The sequence below is a fragment of the Aquila chrysaetos genome, chromosome 23, assembly GCF_900496995.4.
Source record: "Aquila chrysaetos chrysaetos chromosome 23, bAquChr1.4, whole genome shotgun sequence".
Lineage (NCBI taxonomy): Eukaryota > Metazoa > Chordata > Aves > Accipitriformes > Accipitridae > Aquila > Aquila chrysaetos.
This window is the reverse complement of record NC_044026.1, coordinates 14,679,108-14,697,451: the sequence shown is the minus strand read 5'-3', so window position 1 is coordinate 14,697,451 and position 18,344 is coordinate 14,679,108. Positions and strand designations below refer to the sequence as shown.

At 40.1% G+C, this 18,344-nt stretch overlaps 1 protein-coding gene across 8 annotated transcripts in view; it reads left to right on the top strand.

Annotated features, from left to right (window-relative positions):
• The first annotated feature begins 257 nt into the window (after positions 1-257).
• NLGN4X (neuroligin 4 X-linked) overlaps positions 258-18,344 on the top strand; it is a 192,275-nt gene continuing 174,188 nt past the window's right edge. For 2 of the 8 annotated variants that reach the window (XM_029998984.2, XM_041119514.1), the window contains exon 1: positions 258-646. The gene's annotated coding sequence lies outside the window, so the exon portion shown is untranslated. Of the gene's footprint in view, positions 647-2,302; positions 2,324-2,621; positions 4,026-8,372; positions 8,393-18,344 lie in introns of those variants that run through there. The other 6 variants (XM_029998988.2, XM_029998983.2, XM_041119513.1 and 3 more) reach the window with 5 other exon arrangements.

Genomic DNA, 18,344 nt, shown 5'->3' with positions numbered 1-18,344 from the left:
TCCCCCGTTCGAACGCCCACCTGTTCCGCGCCCCCCCCCCCCCCCCCCCCCGGGCCGGCTCCTCGCAAGAGGCCGAGGCTGGAGCTGGGCTTGCGGTAGCGCTGGGGCTGACTGCGGAGAGCTATTGGCTGCCGGCTTGGGAAATTTCATTCAGTTTGCTCCAATAGCAGGAGGAGAGCGCCTGGTACAGCCTGGATCTCTCCCCCCCCCCTTCTCCCGCTGTCCCCCCCCCTCTCTCCCAGCTCCCCTTGCCTTGCAGAGCAGTCTCTCCCCGGCTCGCTCTCTCTGCATAGGCAATCACAGCTCCTACTCGCAGACCCAACTCTGCCTCGCACACCGATCGCAATGCTTTTTCTGCCTGAATGTAGGTCGCTTACAACCGAGAACACGAGTTTCCTTCAAATCCAGTCTTGTTGTCTTTCTTCTTGTTATTTTTAATTTTTTTTTTAAATTTTTTTTTTTTTTTTCCCCACCCCTTCGTGGTCGTTGCATTCCTTTGGAGAAGCGAATCGCGTTGGATTCCAAAAAGGAGAGCAGGAACCCTGTGTGAATAACCCCGGCTGCATGATAGCCCGAGAGGATTTCCTGAAAGAATCTGGCTGTGTAAAAAAGACCCCTATGCTTCTGCAGCTATTCCAGTGTTAAGGTAGGAGTACTGGATTTGCCGTTTGAGTGTTCATTTTCATTTTTTCTGTTGCTTTTTTTTTTTTTCCCCACACCTTTTTTTTTTTTTTTCGGCGAGGGTGGGGGAGAGAGGGAGAGGTGTTGCAGTTGGTACTCTGGCAAAGGGCGAGCAGTTTGCTGCAGTCGTCTGTGCTTTTACTTTTCCCATCGTGATAAAGCGATACTTTCTTTCTGCCATCTCCACCATCATATGCGATCCCGTTGTCACATATGCATATTTATGCAAATTTATTTCTTTTCTCTCCGCTTCGGTCTCGTCCCCTCTATCCCCCTTGCACCATAATTTGTTTGGAGGCATTTTGCTGCAATCAGCTATTTGGAAAGGCTCTGGGGTTCTGTGTGAGATGTTTACAAAGTAGCTCTGCCTTACAGCCAAATAAACACAAGAGTGTGGAGCAGAGGAGGGAAAAATATCTGCAGTACAGGCGGAGAGAGAAAGAGCGAAGCCACAGTTTCCTGCAAGCGCGGAGAGGGGCAGGAGCGGTACCTCATGCTCTGTGTGCGCCTGTGGTTTTCAGGGAAACACAAACCCAACACGTAGGTTTTTGGTTAACCACTTCCCTCGCCGCCACGAAAAAGCAAAAGGGGACGGGGACGGGGCGGGGGGGAGAACAAGGGAGGCGGCTGTTCAGAGCAAATCTGGGCTCTTCTTGGATGAAGCGGTTCACCCTCTTTGGCTTTAGCTATTCCGTGGTGGGTTTTTCGTCTTCCTTTTTTTTTTCCCCCCCTCTTTTTCTTCTTTTTCTTTCTTTCTTCTTTTTCTTTCTTTCTTTCTTCTTTTTCTTTCTTTCCTTCTTTTTCTTTCTTTCTTTCTTTCTTCTTTTTCTTTCTTTCTTTCTTTCCTTCTCTGGGCTTGGGTAAAATGCCCGCTTTTGTGATGGGCATGGGTTTCCGCACGTGATGGAGCGGGGACTGGCACTGGGGAGAGCCAGCGTGCGCGGAGCGGAGGCGTGGGGGGGGGGGGCGGCAAGAAAAGAAAAGAAAGAGGAAAAAAAAAAAAAAAAAGACACGCACCACCACCACTCCCCCCCCCCCCCCCCCGGCTCGGCAGTAAATCGGCTTCTCCGCAAAGCTGGGGCGGGGGCGGGCGAGGCGGGCGTCAGCCGCCTCCGTTCCGTGGGGGGGGGGAACGGCGGCCGGCAGCCCCCCACCGCCCCGGGGAGCGGGGCTGGCTTCCCCCCCCCCCGCAGCGGCTCTGATGGCCGCCCGTCAGACCGGGGGGGGGTAGGGGGGGGGGCGTTCGAACCCGCCCACCCTCACAGACGTTTCCGCCGGCGCGCAGGGTCGGGGCGGGCAGGGCGGGAGTGGGTCGGAGGGGGGGGGGGGGTGTGTGTCCGTGTGTCCGTGGGGGGGGGTGTCCCGCCGTGGTCCGGTTTGGGCGCTCGGCGCGGAGCCGGCGGCGGCGGCGGCGGCGGGAGGGGGGGGGGGGGGGGGGGGGGGGCGAGAAGTTTGCGGGCGCGGCGGTGTCGCGGCGCGGCCGCCAGGTGGCGCTGCGGGCCCTTCCAGCCGCGCCGCAGCGCCGCGCGCCTCGCCGCGGGGCCGTCCCGCGCCCGCCGGCCCTGAGGGGCCGTGAGGGGCCGTGAGGGGAGCGCGGCCCGCCTCGGAGCGCCGCGGGAGCCCGGCGGGGCTGGAGAGGGAAGTTTGTCGTTACCGGCTTTTTTGGGTTGAATCCGGATTTTGGGGGGGGGGGGGGGGGGAGAACGCGCGGGGTTGGAGAGAGGGGCGCAGAACTCCGTCAGGGGCGGACTGAGGGCGGCGAAGGGGCGCCTCAGTGGGCGGTGAGGGAGGGAGCCGGTCCGGGCTGCGATGGCCTCGGTGGGGCGGCGGGCGGAGGCGGGGGTGGCCGGTTAAACTGTGCTGCCGGCTGCCCGGGTTCGGCTCTCTGCATCGGGAGGGTTTGCGGAGGTGCTGCTTGCTTGGCGTAGGGAGGGCGGAAAGGCATGTGCAAGTTTAGATGGTTCGTACTTAAAAACAAGCCACCACCAAAACGACAAAAAGGAAAAGGAAGGAAGAGCTCTGTAGCCGCGTTTGATCAGTGTTGACACAAACGCCTGTAAAATTCTAGACTGATGGTTGCGTTGAAATGATTAATAATGTTAAGGGTCTATAGGCACATGTTTAGAAGTAGGTGATCAGAAGGCAAAGCTTAATTGGGTGAATTTACAAGCAGTTATGCCAAAATGGAGATCTCTGATATTTTTCTCCTCCTAAAACATAACTGCTAATTTAGGTACCTCATAAATGGAAGGGCAATAGTCTACATCCCACGGGACACAAATTAAGTTTATTAATTATTGGATGTATCAATCCTCTGTTAGCACTGAAGACATAAACTACTTTTCTGTCACCCTAAGAAAAGAAGTAATTATTTCCACTGATTTTAATTCCTAGATAAGAACACAAGTTTGCTTTGTAACAAAGTGAGCTGATTTCGTATGACAAATGAACCCCGCATTTTATTATCATTTTACTTACAAAATGAGCATTTGATATCCTATCTATTAATACCACCTAGGTAGGCTTCTATATAGGTAGCCCCTGTATAGTTGTGTGTTAAGGCAGGACATTTCAAATATTTTTTGCTTATACTACTGAGTAGAGGGTTGCATGCATTGTCTTATGAATCATATTGCAATGAATCATTAAAGGCTGAGAACATGAAAACATGCTGTGCAGTTTCTGGTAACTCAAAACAGCAAGATCTATGATGGCATGTAATTTTCTAAGAATAATAGAAAATGAAATTTAATTTTGACCTACTCATTTTTTTATCATCTTGAAATTATTACCCCTTTGTGTATAAATACAGCTGTTATTGCTCGCTCCTCTATTCATATGCCTGTATATCATAGAGATGCAATTATTGTTGGTATGCTGTGTGCAAGTACAACCTATTAAGTTGTACTAGATACTAAAACTGAAATTCAGTTTGGCATCCAAAACGCCTTGGTCCTCAAGAGGATTCTAATTCAAAGCTAATTTAAATCCTCCCCCCCCCCCCCCCCCCCTTTTTTTTTTTCTTTTTCCATTGCACTTAATGTCCCTTAGGTCTGGTCTCTCCTGGAAAACATTCATGTAGACAAAATACATTTTCTTTCTTCTGCATTTCTGGAGGGAGTGATTACCTGCCTAGTATTGTTTTAAAATGCTATGCTGTATCACAAACATGTAGACTGTAAATTCAAAGACTCCTGATGTTTTTTCTTGATCAGCAAAGTGCAGTGGTCAGTGATGAAGTGTCATTTCTTTTAAAGGCATTACAATGCAAGCAAACAAAAGCAAGCCTCATAGCATGAATGAAACAGGCCAACTGGATTAAATTAGGACAAGTGACAAAACCGGTAGGTTAACTGGAGACGCCGTGCTGTCCTATATATTCTTTATTCTTACAAAGACTTTATCTTTTTAGCTGATCCCATGTTCCTGGGCAGATCATTCACCTGACAATTTTTACATTTGATAAGAATGTCAATCTTAATAGGCATCCTTCAGCTGAAGACCTGTCATGTAGAGACGAAGGCAAGAGGCAGAAAGAAAAGCTGTTTAACTGAAGCTTTGTATTAAAGATGTCGTATAGAAACAAGGATTTGTTTGGCTTTTTTAAACAAAAGAGTGATTCAAGGAACATTTACTGACTGCTGCATAGAGGTTTGCACATTTGTTTTTGACAGGTTCTCAATACAGCCTCCTCTTGGCCTTTCAGGCACGCACGCTGCTATTTGATGGCTGAATCACATAGTGTAAAGAACAGCTCCACCTGGGTAGGACAGGAATAAGCATCATGCTATAACCAGCATATAATTTAGTCATTCTGTCACTTGAAGACCTGTCATCAAGATTCAAGATCTCTTCTGCATGAGTAAGATTGGTTAGTTATGTGCACTGAATTATAAGGCCGTGAGTCTTTAAAAAAGATAAAAAAAATCTAACCAAAACATAAACATGAGCTGCACAAATCAATATAAGTCTCTCATGTCCAGCTGCAGCTATCCTCTGTCACAGTTCAACTCAGGTGCTCTCAAGCAATGTTTGTAAAGCATTTATGCTGTGAGCCATTTCGATCCTCACACCTGACAGGATTATGTACTCAACTCTGTCACCTTTTAATAGTTCTCTACTTCTCATTGTATTTGTTTTAGTAGTCCCCAGATTGGATTTGAAAGAAAGAAAAAAAAAAGCACCAATAAAAGATCCCCAAACACCGAGGAAAAAAAACCACCTTGCTCTCTAGTGGAGGAAAACCGAGTTTTATTGGCAATACTCTTGGAAAATTATTTGCAGTGAGATAGGGCACAATGCTCATCAACTTTTCACAACTTGAAAATGGATAGAAGGGTAGAGAAGAGAAAATTGGAAAATATAGACAATTTGCAGTGATTGAATTTAAAAGGTAGGAGATTATTCTGGAGATGTTACAGGCAAACTCATCCCTCTTTAACCCATGTAAACTAACGGGAATGAATTTTGACATTAAAAATAAACTGTATATGAAATAGGGTTACTTTACGGCTTGCATGCATAGTTTGCATGAGGATCTGAATAGAAGCAGCCTTTGTGGAACAGTGGTTTTTCCTGTGAGATCTGCAGTGGGGTTTTACCAGTGGCGTGGCTAATTCAAACTGAACGCACGACCACATGCTGGAACGATCCCTAGCTAGGAATGCTCAGATTTGTACTGTAATAATCTAAAAATAAATTGTAGTCACTGATGTCACAATGTATGATTCTTTCTTTCGGCTGTCTTCTGTGCTGAGCCCACACACCACTCAGTGTCATAGGACGTATTTTGGTAAGTGTATGCCACTGACTAGCTTCAGTAGAGAGTTAGGATTTTCCATGCTTGTCTTTCTTCTGTTATTTATGTGCTCACTGAGATTTGCAACTTGATGGGGAGGCTGAGCCTTTCAAGAGAGGTAAGCTTTGAAAATGAATGGCACTCTTATTAGAAAAAAATATTTGAGACAGTATCACAGTGGACTGATTCAGTTCACTCTGAAAACTAGAGGAGTGCATAGCTGTCATAATTTACTGTTATTCAAGTAACTTCCTTTAAAAGAATTCTTTATCATTGCCTATAGAGGGACTATTTTCAACTATTGTACAAATTGAGACAGAATCATACTAAAGAATGATTTTTTTGTTAGATAAAATGTAATGTTTTCATAATAATGTAACTACAGAAGAGATTTGTAGAATAAATTTTTGGTTTTCTTCCTAGATTAGCCAGCAGCTAATTCTGCAGTGGCTGTTATGATTTCATGTATAGAACAAATTAGCTTATTTTTATTTACTTGTATATGAATTTATTTTGAAATAAATAAAAAAATAATTTTGAGATTTAGTTACACAAATCATTGAGACTGAGCCAGTTCAGCATTTCACCGTAATAGATGACAGATGAAATAGTAGTGGCATGATGGTAGCAAACTTCCATCTAACAGTATCTTTCGGATTTGCATCTATTGAATGCAGTAGACAAAAATACAGAGCCTACTGCTTCTCAGTGCAAATGAGTCCGGAGGTGAGACCTTTCCTTTGTCCTCCAAGTGGAGGCAGTCACTGTCATTTAGGAGAGGTCTAGTACAGCCAGAAATGGAAGAGGACAATCATGAATAGGATTTCTGTCCCAAAGAGTTGCTTGAAGTGGTCTAATGGCTTGATTATTTTGAAGATGCCTATTGCTGTAGTGTCTGGGTCAGTTACAGGCCCAGTACAGAACTGGAAGGAACAGATTTTCAAACTCTTGGGACCATGCTCTGTAGTGTTGCTGTCAAGTTAATGGTCTTGCCAAGTAAGGCTGCCCAGCCATGTTGATCAGTGCCATCATGTGGTGATCTTGTGATATTGTTGCCAGACATCTCTGGGTTGGTGATCAAGCCTCTTTACGTTTTATAGTTGGTTTGGACCCTTAGTGAAAAAATACTTTAATGGCAGCAAGTCTTCTTTCAAAAAAACTGTTTAGAAATACTATGGAGAGGGCTCAAATAAATCAGTTATATTTTCTGAAACAGGATTTCTTTTATGCTTTTGAGCTCTGGTGGAAAGTAAGCAGACGAACCTCAATAACTCTTCTGTTTGGTGTTTTTTTATTCCAAAACAGACTGTGCAGTAATCAGCTCCAAACACCTATTTGTTCTATTCCAATAAACAAGTAGTACATTGTATGTCATACTTTTGACTTCTGATACATAAAAGCCCTACTTCCTATCCATCCAAATGTAATAAAACAAGGACAAAGCTGGTAGCCTCATTTTGAAATCAAGAATTTGGAATGGAACGAGCTTCTTAGTGTTTAATTCTGTATCTTCATTTTGTACTGACTTTTGCAGTCCTGATTTTAGACTTGATTTTTAAGATTTCCGTAAATCTTAAGCTTGCAAAGTAGATGTGCTAGCCAGTTTTTCTTCTGTTAAATAAAGTTGTTTGCAGACACTGTGCAGAACTCCGCTATTAAATAGAGCAGGGTGTTACTCAAAATTTATCAATAGTATAATTATACATCAAAAATTCTTCTTCTGAAAACAAATAAAACTTTTTTTCCTTTCTCTCTACTACTTTACTTACCAATCTATATCACTTATCCATGAAATATCTCTTTCGAGCACTTGGGCGTATACAGAACAAATTACCTGAAAATTATACAGGGAATATATTTATGCTTTGAGATATGATTCTACCTCTTCTGATCTACTGGAAATGATTTCCAGATCTGTCTTTTCAAATAAACAAAATTAGTAAGTTATTCATATGGGACCATATAAGACCTAAGCCATATGCTGTCTAATGTACAATAAATTTTTACTCCTTTTCTTATTGGATATAGCATAAATCATTAATATTAACAGACTTATGTAATAGGACCAAGATTAACAGACCATTGGCAGAAGAGTGTCATGGGACCAGGTCTTGTTGGATTCAGTGCAAAGATTCCTGTTAATTTCAAAGGGCTTTTGGTCAGGTCCTATGAGTAAGTAGCATTTGAACAGAGCTATATGGAGTATTTGCATAGAAGTGGCAATGTCATACAGCTTAAAAGTTTTCTCCCAACTTCATGTTAAGTTCTGCTAATGAAATTGCCTTCAAACCTTTGTTTGAAAAGTAAAAAAGAAAGCAGTAGGCTCTGAAAAATAATGCATCTCCGTCCCTTCCTTGAAGAGCTTGTTATAGGTGTGAATGATTATGCACACTAGAGTAGTATCCTAGATGATAGAGGAGCGTGTACTGTCTCAACTCATGTTCTGTTGGTGACTGTGTTTATAAAGACAAATGATTGTGCAGACTTGTTACTATCTGTGATTTCTTCCTCAAGTTTCTTGGATTTGCTTTTCAACAGAAGCTGGGTACATGTTAATAACCAAACTGATGGAGAACACACATCCAGTTTGTACACCTTTCCGTGCAGTCGCCTCGTTAGCTGTGGTTGTGCTGAAGAGACAGTTTTTGCCTTATCTCCACAGTAACATTGTAATACTGTTATGTTATCTCCCTGGATGTTCAGCTGTACTGTTTTTAGATCATAGATCTAAATACTATTTTATAGGCAATTGTGACGAAAAAGGGCAAAAATCCTCTCCTACCATTACCTGTACATCTGCCATTACCAAAACTCCCTGAAGTTTGTAAAGTAGTAGGACTGTATCTGGATTTCATGGGATGTCTCAGACAAATGAAGAAAAAAGATTCCAGCAACAACCAGAGGAAGCAGCTAGTGAGTTACTGCTGTATGAAATGTACCCTTCACCCAAACTTTAGAGCAGATGGTTCAATGCAGTACTTCAAGACAACATTCATCAGAGTGTTGCTTCTCAGTCAGGTACATAGTCACTGATTTGTTGGCTGGCGTCTCTCGAGCCAAATATATCTCTATCACTAATGTAGTTATTATAATGTCTGCCTACTGCATTTTACATCATCTACATGAAAGCAAAGATAAGTTCTCAGTACACGATGGCGTGAGGGGAAGTAGAACTTTTTGCAAATTATGCACAGCTGGACAGATGAGCTGTGGTGCCCGAGGCTGTGAATTTGTATTAACACAGGCAGCAGTAGGTCTGCTGCCTGAATTAGAAATGTTCAGTGTGTGTAGTTTCCAACATGCAGGTGGTGAATTGGGGGACAGATGATGGAGATCCACTGGTTTTGACAGATTAAATAATAGCAATTGGCATAACTGGAAATTAATCGTGGAGCTGGAGGAGATCTCCTTGGGGAAGAGCTAGCATATTAATTTCATGCTCATTGTGATAATACTTTGCTTTAGTTCAGGTGCACAAGCTATATTGCAGGATAGGTGGACTTACTGCTTCAATCTAAACAGTTTAACAATTATTAAGGAAATACATTACTTTGTTTAATCTTACATTTGTTATGTCTTTCTTTTTCTCAAGATCCTGTAGCTGAACTGTGTTTGAATTACGGTTTTTGAAGATAAGTGCTTAGTGTGTATATTGGTTTGATGTCATCTTTACATATAGATAATGTTTCAGATACAGTGCCTTAGCAATTTGATAATGCAGGCCAGGTGGCACTTATATTTAAAGAAAAGAATAAATTAGAAGGTCCAGTAAGATTTTTATACTACTGGACTGTGAAAGGCATGCTGCATTGATTTGTCTGCCCTAATCTTGTACAAAGGTGAAGATGTTACTGAAATGCAGTGGGTTAATGGTGCAGTTAGCACATGCCATTATTCTACATTGAGTTATTAGGGTCATGGAGTGGCATGTAAGCACAAGCAAAAGTAGTTCCCGGCTAGAAGAGCTGGCCCATCTTCATTTGCGTTGTAGTGTTGCAAATATTTATTTCTTCTTGGAATTGTCAGTCTGTATTTTCCTTTCCCTGTTTGCTTTGGAAATAAGATGATCTAGTGAACTGTTCTGCCCAAATCTGTCTTGTCCAAGTTTTGGCTTCAGAAAACCGAAATTAGAACATGTAGTTAGGATCTTTCATTTTCTCCATTTCTGCCTTTCCTGCAAGTTTTGTTTGTTTGTTTGTCTGTTTGTTTGTAACTTTGTCATTTGTCTTAGCAACCCAGATCCTGTGAAATGCTTTCTTCCATTCATGACTTATTAAAGGTGTAATACTGGTCAGTATGATGATGATGGCTTCAATAGCTAAAGCAAGATGAGGTGGTCCAGTTCCATTCTGGAAGAAAATTCATGAGTTTCTTAACAGCAATGATAGCATTTGTAACACCATTTCTCTTCAGCCCTGAGAGCTAAGCACTGAGCGTAATTGTGTCTGAGATGAGGAGACTGCATATTCCAGTCCTTACCTTTTCCTGTGTGCAAGATGAGGATGCTTCTTAAATGACCCAACCCCTCCTTCTCTTACTCATCATCCCTAACTTGGTGCATGGTGTTTTCCTTCTCTTACTTCTCATTGCTGCAGGATGCCCATCCTAGTCAGAGACTGTAAACAGGCAGTGAGTTGCAGACAGATCACCAGTTTCAAAGGAAGGTTAACATGATTAATTTTCACAGAAAAAGAATAATAATGGAGAAGAATGAGTGAGATGAGGTGGGAAGTGAGTTGCAGTTTTGGTAGAGTCTCAAAACAAATACAGGGTACTCACTAAAGAAACAATATGAGAATGTAAGAAAATGATAGGAATGCGGGGATGACACATAGGGACAGTAGACATACTAGAGCATAGCGAGCAGAGTAATAAGAGGAGTGGCAGTTCAAATACTGGATTCTGGAGAGCTTATAATAGCGGCATATGAGTCAAGGCAGACTTACAAGAGGAAGTGATGCTTTTGGACGTGAGAATTTGGTTGAGTCTGAGGGGGTGCAATATATTAGAAGTAAGTTCACTATATGGCTCAAGGTAAAAATATGATTCTTAGTATCATCATCACTCTGTAGGGATCTAGATTGTACTCTTTGAAATTGAGTTGCTTTTCTTCTGAATAATCTTTAAAAATATTTTTTATCCAAATAAAGCATCTATTAAAATATCACCATTGCTTTTTAAGGAAACCATATCCAGTGGTATCGTTACTGAATGTGTTTCTGTTTAGGATTGTTTGTTTGGGTTTTTTAATCCCATTTTTCCCCAGAATTATAATAAATCATCTTTTCTGTTTCATTTCAAATACATGGCTTTTTTGGGCATTGTTTTTTTTTTTTCTTTTTTAGTTTGTTGGTTTGTTTTTTTTTTTTTCCCAGTATGGTAAATTTTACTATTAACCTGTAGTTCCTCACAGAAATTAGTCTCACAGAGAAGTGCATGCAGAATGTGGAGAAATTTACCTGGGATTATATAAAGGCAGGCTTAACAAACTATGTGGGTTTTGATGGTTCTGTCACTGGTACATGGGGGGTGGGGGAGAAATTAGAGTAAAATGTATTTTCGTCCTACTCATATACATCACTCAAAGATGTTAATGTAATAGTTGTTGAAGAGTCTGTGCAGGGGCTGCTATACCATTACTTCACATCTAAGTTATATTCCATAGTTACAAATTTTTTCTCTGATCACTTTTTAAGACAAAATAGAATTGATGTACTTCTGCCTAGCCCAAAATGTCATCTTTTAAAATAGTAGATCTTTGTTGAGAAATAATGCAGCCAGAAGAAACCAGTTTTTCCTCAGAGTATGCAGAGTACTAGCCTTCCTTTCATGTCTTTAATAAATAGGCTTCCCCTGTACACATAAATGGACGTAATGCATACATCATCACTTTTAAGAGCCATTTTTCTTCACTCGTGTCTTTAAAAGATTACAATAATGACTAAGATCTCATTAACGCTGTTTTTATGTTGGTTCATATCATTGTCTTCAGTGGCACTGTGCCTAATATTTGAGTGTAGAAGTATTAATTTAGTGCTTAAAAATAGATAGTCAGGTTCCAGGATTTTTCTCCTCCTTTTGCAGCTAACATCATTTAATGTATTAATTTGGCAGAGGTCTCTTTTCAGCTAAGAAGAACTTGTTCTCTGTGGAGTAAATTGTTTACCAGCCAGCCATATATATTTGCCCTAGTGAATGTGTGCAAAATGGTCCATCACAAATTCATGTAACTGCATTAACCTTCTTGACATTGCGACTCTGAAAAGTTAAGACAAGGATAGAGGTGAATGACAGAAGGTGGTGAAAACAAGATTCTTGAACATGATACACATTTTACTATGTGTAAATAGGCTCAGAACTTAAGCAAGTGGTTTTTAGAGATAAAATTATCTTTTAAATTTATTTGGCCCCTTTAGATGATTCTTGTTAAACAGGAGGATTTTGTTTTATCAGAATTTAAAGTCAGGTGGAAATGTTTTAAATTCTGAATCCATGCGAATTTCTAGTATGTGCTCAGTTTTTGTGTTTAGACAGGTAGAAGTTTCGTGTACAGAAGGATGAAAAATCAAATGGAAAAAGAAAAAAAAATCCACTACAACCTACTTTATTACCTTATACCAATTTCTTTTTCTGCTCTGACATGCACCAGGATTGATTATTTATAGTACATACTTTCTATGAATAAATAAGCACTGAATTTTATGTAAGGAGATATCTCAGCCCAGAAGTAGTTTTCTGGAGGAGATTGATAAAAAGTTTGGCCGAAGAACTCAGTTTTTTGTACAACAATATTTTGTCTTTATTTGCAAAAACATAAACATTTTTCCACAAAAAATAAATAGAATATATTAGGAAAAGATAAAGAATCTAGACTTTGTCTGCACTGTTACATGCTTTCCAGAGTCTTTCATATATGTTTGAGAATAGTTTTTCTGGGGGGGGGAGAAAAGAGCAAAGGAATTAATTTATTGTTGTTTGGGTGGCGGGGGTGTGTGTGTTTGTTTAGTTTTGATTTGGCTTATGTTCTGTAGGGGGGGAAATGTTTTTCAGGTTTCTAGACTGAGAAAACCCCAAACGTGCAACACCACTCAATCCTGCTTCTGAAATGCACAAGATAGCCGCTTTGGGAAGAGAGGAGGAGGTGAAAATGTGAGCCTTGGCCAATACAGAATCAGGATATAGCTCCAGCACTCAGACTGGGAAATGCTTTGGGGTGCTCTGATCTGGATGTAACTAAAGTCATGCTAGGAGTCACTCTGGCCTATCCACCATGATTTTGAAAGTAGTACATTGACTTCAGCTCTTTTCTTTTTCCTGGGCTGGCAGCCTAGAGACATAGGAAATAATTCTCATTCTAGATTTTCGTAAGTATTGTTACAGAAAGGGTGTTGGGACAGACTTACATACACAGAGTTTTATTAGTGTGGTCTAATGATGGATGTTACTTTAGGCAGAAAATACAAGAAAAATAGGAACCGAATGGGACAGAGGAAAGAAAAGGGCAGACTCTCCCCAGCAGCAGGCCAGGAAAAGCAGTGGCAATGGTGGGGAGTCCCTGATGAGCACTTTTCCCTGGGGTATTTCTCTGGTGCAGCAGGTGAAAGCAATGAAGATGACAAGGTTGATGGGTTTTTTTGCCGTGCTTCTCCCCTCACACTGTATACTGAAGACCATGTGAAAATTCCCACTGGTTGTTTCGATTCTTGATGCTATTAGTGCTGATTGGAGTACCGTAATTTTTAGGTTCAAGTGTTGCATATTGGTTATTAAGATTTATTCTTGGACAATATTTATTAAGTATTTAAATGGCTATTAGCTATTTTGCTGTACACTATATTTTGTTTTTCTCTATTATAAGCTAGAATCTACAAAACAAAAGTTAAGGAAAGCTGATGGGGGAGGGTGGGCAAAAGAGGGACCATTCTCACTGTATTGGTAGTTGTTTCTGCGAGTGCCTAACATAGCAAAACTATTGGGATTTGCAGTTGCAAGACTGTAAGAATAACAACACAAGACCTAGAGTTTGAGAACATCAAGGGAAAAAGAAAAATACTGCTAGGGAGGCTCTGGAGAACACTGCTTCAGTGGCTTAGGGAAAAGCTTACAGAGCTGTGAATTGCAGACCCCTGGCATTACTAAGGCTGAGGTGCTAGCATACTCAAGGCAAAACATGCCTTAACAGCATTCAGGAATCAAAAATTCCTATTAGATCACTTAAGCTTAACATCAGAGATACGAAAATTGGGATCATGTAGGCAGAGCTTACAATTTTCTCCTGAATAATGCCTTTTCCTCAAAAAGGGAGAGTAGAGAGAATTCCAAGAGTCTTTTTGTTTGTTTAGCTTGCTCTAGGCAAAGGAATAGCATAACAGTATAATACTTTAATTTGTAAGCTATTTCGTGATCTTTTAAGGCAAAAAAAGTGAATTTACTTTATGTTTTGCTATACTTACATAAGTAGAACCAGGACTTGTTTGTACACTGTTTCAAAGTGTGAGGTGACTTTGTATCCCCTTGTAACTTCTAGTATTTGGTAATGCATCCTTTGGAAGGAAGGGTGTCCTCTCTTCCTCAGACTACATCATTTATCAAACAATAATTGTGATGGTACATTTAGATGCACTATGACTTTGTAAATCACCACAAGAATTGCCTGATATCCACATTACCCGATGCCTCAAGGTATTCCAAAATACAAAATCTAGCCACAGGCATTAACAACACATACAGTGATTGCTGTCATATCTTGGTGCTATTCCCAGAAATGTCACTTTCAGAAGGCTGTACTTTGAGGAACGATGTTGCAGGATCAGATGGCTAAATTCATTAGAAGCTGAGGTACTACAACAGGGAGTACAGAGTTACCCGTGATGATCTTGGCTTTTATAGTGGCAAATAGCAATGCCCACAGAATTTCTTGAGCTGGATACCAACTGATTCAGTCTTCCAAACTAATCCCACCAGTGGCAGATTTTTTTCATCACATCTTTAAGCCTAGCTACAGTTTTCTTTCCTGAAAAAGCTATGCATTGAAAGAATGCAAAAGTTTCTTAATAATCTAAGTAATTACTTCAGATCATGAGATCAGTTGCCCAGTACCTGGATGTCTCAGACTAATTATTCTTAGAAGTTGGCTGATGCAAACTGAAGAAGCTGAGAATTTGTGACTGTGTAGATTCTGGGCTGTTCTGATACAACAACTGGGGAACACCTCACCCCCCAAAACAAAACAAAACAAACACCTCCCCCCCTAAAGAAATCCAATAAAAACCCCCCTTTATTTTATCATATGCCTCACACACTTATTAGCGGCTGATGAAAGATCCTTGCAGGGCTGCTACTCTGTTTCCCACTGTGAACTGTGTATGTGTTCAGTAAGGCTGTGTTTAAAAATTTTTATCAAATACATATTGAATATATTACACAAACTAGGAGAGCTAGGAAGGGATGCATTATATTTTTAGGTCCACGTATTTTAGTCAGTCAATTCATTCTAACATGTGCTGAGCTGTATGACAAAAATTTCATGCTGACTTTTTTTTCTACGCTTAGTTCCATGAAGATGACTGGTGTGAGACACCAACAACCTCTGGATTTCAGTGATTTCCCTACTCTTGAATGAACATCTCTCTCTCCAAGATGTCTCTGTCAGATCAGTGAGAGCTATATCTGTCTGACAGTGCTCTTTATTTCCTAAATCAGGCTTTTATACCAGTAGTTTAGCTTAGATGCCACTGAAAACCAGTACCATAGTTCTGAATCTCTTGGAAGTGCGGTGGGTTTTGGTTGTAACTTAGAAAAGCTGTAACTAAACTTAACATTTGTTACTCTTCCTTCAGTCTAGGTACGATCAGGTGCTGACTAGATTAACTGTCTAGTAGGATCATTAAAAGTGTATGCAGATGATTGGTAGGATTTTTGTAAATTTTTTAAGGAAGGACCTTGCTTAAGTCCCCTGTGTGATGGTTCATCTTGCATTCCACAGAGGTCTGCTTTCAAACTGTAGACAGTTGTGTGCAAACTAGTTATTCTGGGCTCTCATCGCGATTTCTGGGAAGAAATAAGAACTTTGGGATGCAATTAACCTTTTTTAAGGTCTTCTTTAGAATGAGATTAAGCACTTGTGATTAATGTTTGTAAGTAATAAATTCGTTTGATCAGGTGAAACCTGATCAATGAATGTAAATGTGAACTTGGTCAGCTTACATTGTTCCACAGACTATATGCTGTTGGCTTTCCTGTTCTAAGGCCTTGTCTGAGACACCCGTGTTATTTCTGGAGCAAAGGTCCCTTACAATTGTGCTTTATTGTTATTTCTGTTATATAAAGTTATGGGTCTCCTTTTAACATAAAGGACTGCTCTTTTCGTGGGAATATAGTTCTTGACGTTTGACCATTTGTATCATTTTCAAAAAAAATTTCCTTATGAAGGTGTGGGATTGTTGGATGTCTGATATGGTTGAATGACACTGATAGTCTAGGATCTAGCCTTAATTTGAGGTTATTACTGCACATACCAGAGGTCTGAATGATCAGACTATTGTCCTTTTTGAACTTTTGCATGCCAGCAGGTTTTTCACAGTTTGTTGTGGGTTATTGGTGTCAAGAAACTTCATTCTTCCATCCAACATTGTCATTCAGTGGTTTTAGTCATATGTGAAAACCAGAAGTTACTCAGTTATGATGGATGCAGATCATTATGGATGAAAGAAAGAATTTTATATGCCGGTTATCTACAAGTACATTCTGTGTGAGACATATTCTTGAAAACATGTGGAGGTGTTTCACAGGGTTTTCAATTATTCTGAATTTAAAAGGGGTGAAAAAAATCTATAGTAGGCATAGCATCTATTGGAAATAATTATAATGGATGTGTTTTACTGTGGCTGAGGTTTAAGGACTCAGACTACCATCTCTTACTCCTTTGTGAGTTTTGCTAAGCAGAAAACAGTGGAGATACAGCTGAATTTTTGGGGGGTGGCAAAGTGCAATGTAGAACACTTACATTTAGAGGACTAAGTTCACAATATAGTCACTAGCAATTTCATAGGTATTTCAGAAGGAAAATCTCCATGTGAGTTGCCTGCCTAAATGTACTTAGCTCAAGACATAAAATTTAAACTTCCAAAAGCAGGAGTAAAACCAGCAGTTTCCATTTCGAGCCAATCCTGAATGTTCTAAACCCCAAACTGTTTTTGGCATTGTGAATTAATTGCAATATGAAAATTTGGAATCAGAAGACTAGCTTCATTATTTATAATCATGGTTCAGGACATTATATAACTCTAATTAATGACAAATACTTCAATTCTATTTTAAAATTTTACCAAAGGGTACCAATCAAGGAAATAGCTAATACTGTGGTTGTTGCAGCACAGGTCTCTCAATTCAGCAGCAACAGATAATATTTCTCACATGAAAAGAGCTAAAGGATTAGACATGTTTGGATTTTTTTTAAATTGAAACTCATGTTAAAAAGTTACTTTTCAAATAAAAAATTTTCAAGTTCCAATAAAAAATAGTATGTATGTGTATACGTATATGTATTCTTCAGCTCTTTTAAATGTTTGGTGGTTTTTATTGCCAAACAAAAGATTGCATGTATCCAGTTGATAATCTTGAATGGCTTTTGTGAATAGCTTTTTTTTTTTAAATGAGTGATTTAAAAAATAAAAATTGAAACAAATGCAAACTCAACTCTAAAAAAAAAAATGACCATCTGTAGTGGTTCATTTACTGTGAACATCTGTGTCTTGAATACCAGCTAGGGAGGTTTGTTTTGTGAGGGCATACGTTCCAGTCGGATTCTTGAGTGAAGCAGTAGCTTTTCTTTGTGCATAGATAATCAAATAGTGACAATTTCTGTTTACATGTTTGCAAGTGATTATATAACAAGAACTTAATTTCAAAAGAATATGACCTGTGTTTTCTATAGATAGGATTTTTTCTCAATATCTCAAGTTCAGTTTCAACTTCTGAGAATATTAGTAAAAAAATTTAAGGTCTTCCCTAAAATGATGCAAAGTTAAGAGCTCTATTGAAAAACAACAACAAGCTTTTGTCATGATGTCCTGTTGTTTCCTGAGGAGATTTAATAATTGAGTTATTAACTAAAACCAGCTGATGACTACAACAAAATCATTTATCACTTGTCCATCTGTGAGTCTCAATTGCATCTTAGACAGGTTAATAGAAAAAAAAGAATGAAAAAGAACTGCAAACTGCAGTGCTTTTATGTGTTTGTAATATAGATTATGTATTAGTGGAAGACCTAGTGTATTTGTAAAAACTTCAAAGGATTACTTCCATGCAGAATATCTTTGTTAGCATAGTTACCTATGGTGAGAACATTTTTCTACAAATAGGCAATTACTTTTTGAAAAATAACATACACAACATTTGGAGTTTGCAGTGCTCAAGACGAGAAGGATTTCATTGCTGCAGTGGTTTGACACTAGAGGGGTCTTTTGAGGTATTAGTTTTTCAAAGCTTTTGAAAATCAGGCCACTTAGCTGCCTTACGTGAGCTTACACTTCATCATTATCCTCCATAATATTGACCTCACATGCATGTTTCTGGAGTCTGTGTGTACTCAGAGTAGTACTTCAGCAAATATTTTGCAGCACTGTGCAACGTGTAAGTCCAAGTTACTTGGAGAACTGGGCTCAGTACACATATCAGCACAGTGACATGGCAGTGCTGTTCACCCCTCCAGATGCTGGGTGCTTTGCTCGGGCAGAAGGTCCTCTGACATTCAGCTTCTGGGACCTGTTGGCTTTGCACAGCACTATAATGTATTATGTGATAAACCAGTTTGGTCAGTTAGCTTTGTTTCATTATATAACTCAGGGTATATCATCAGTTC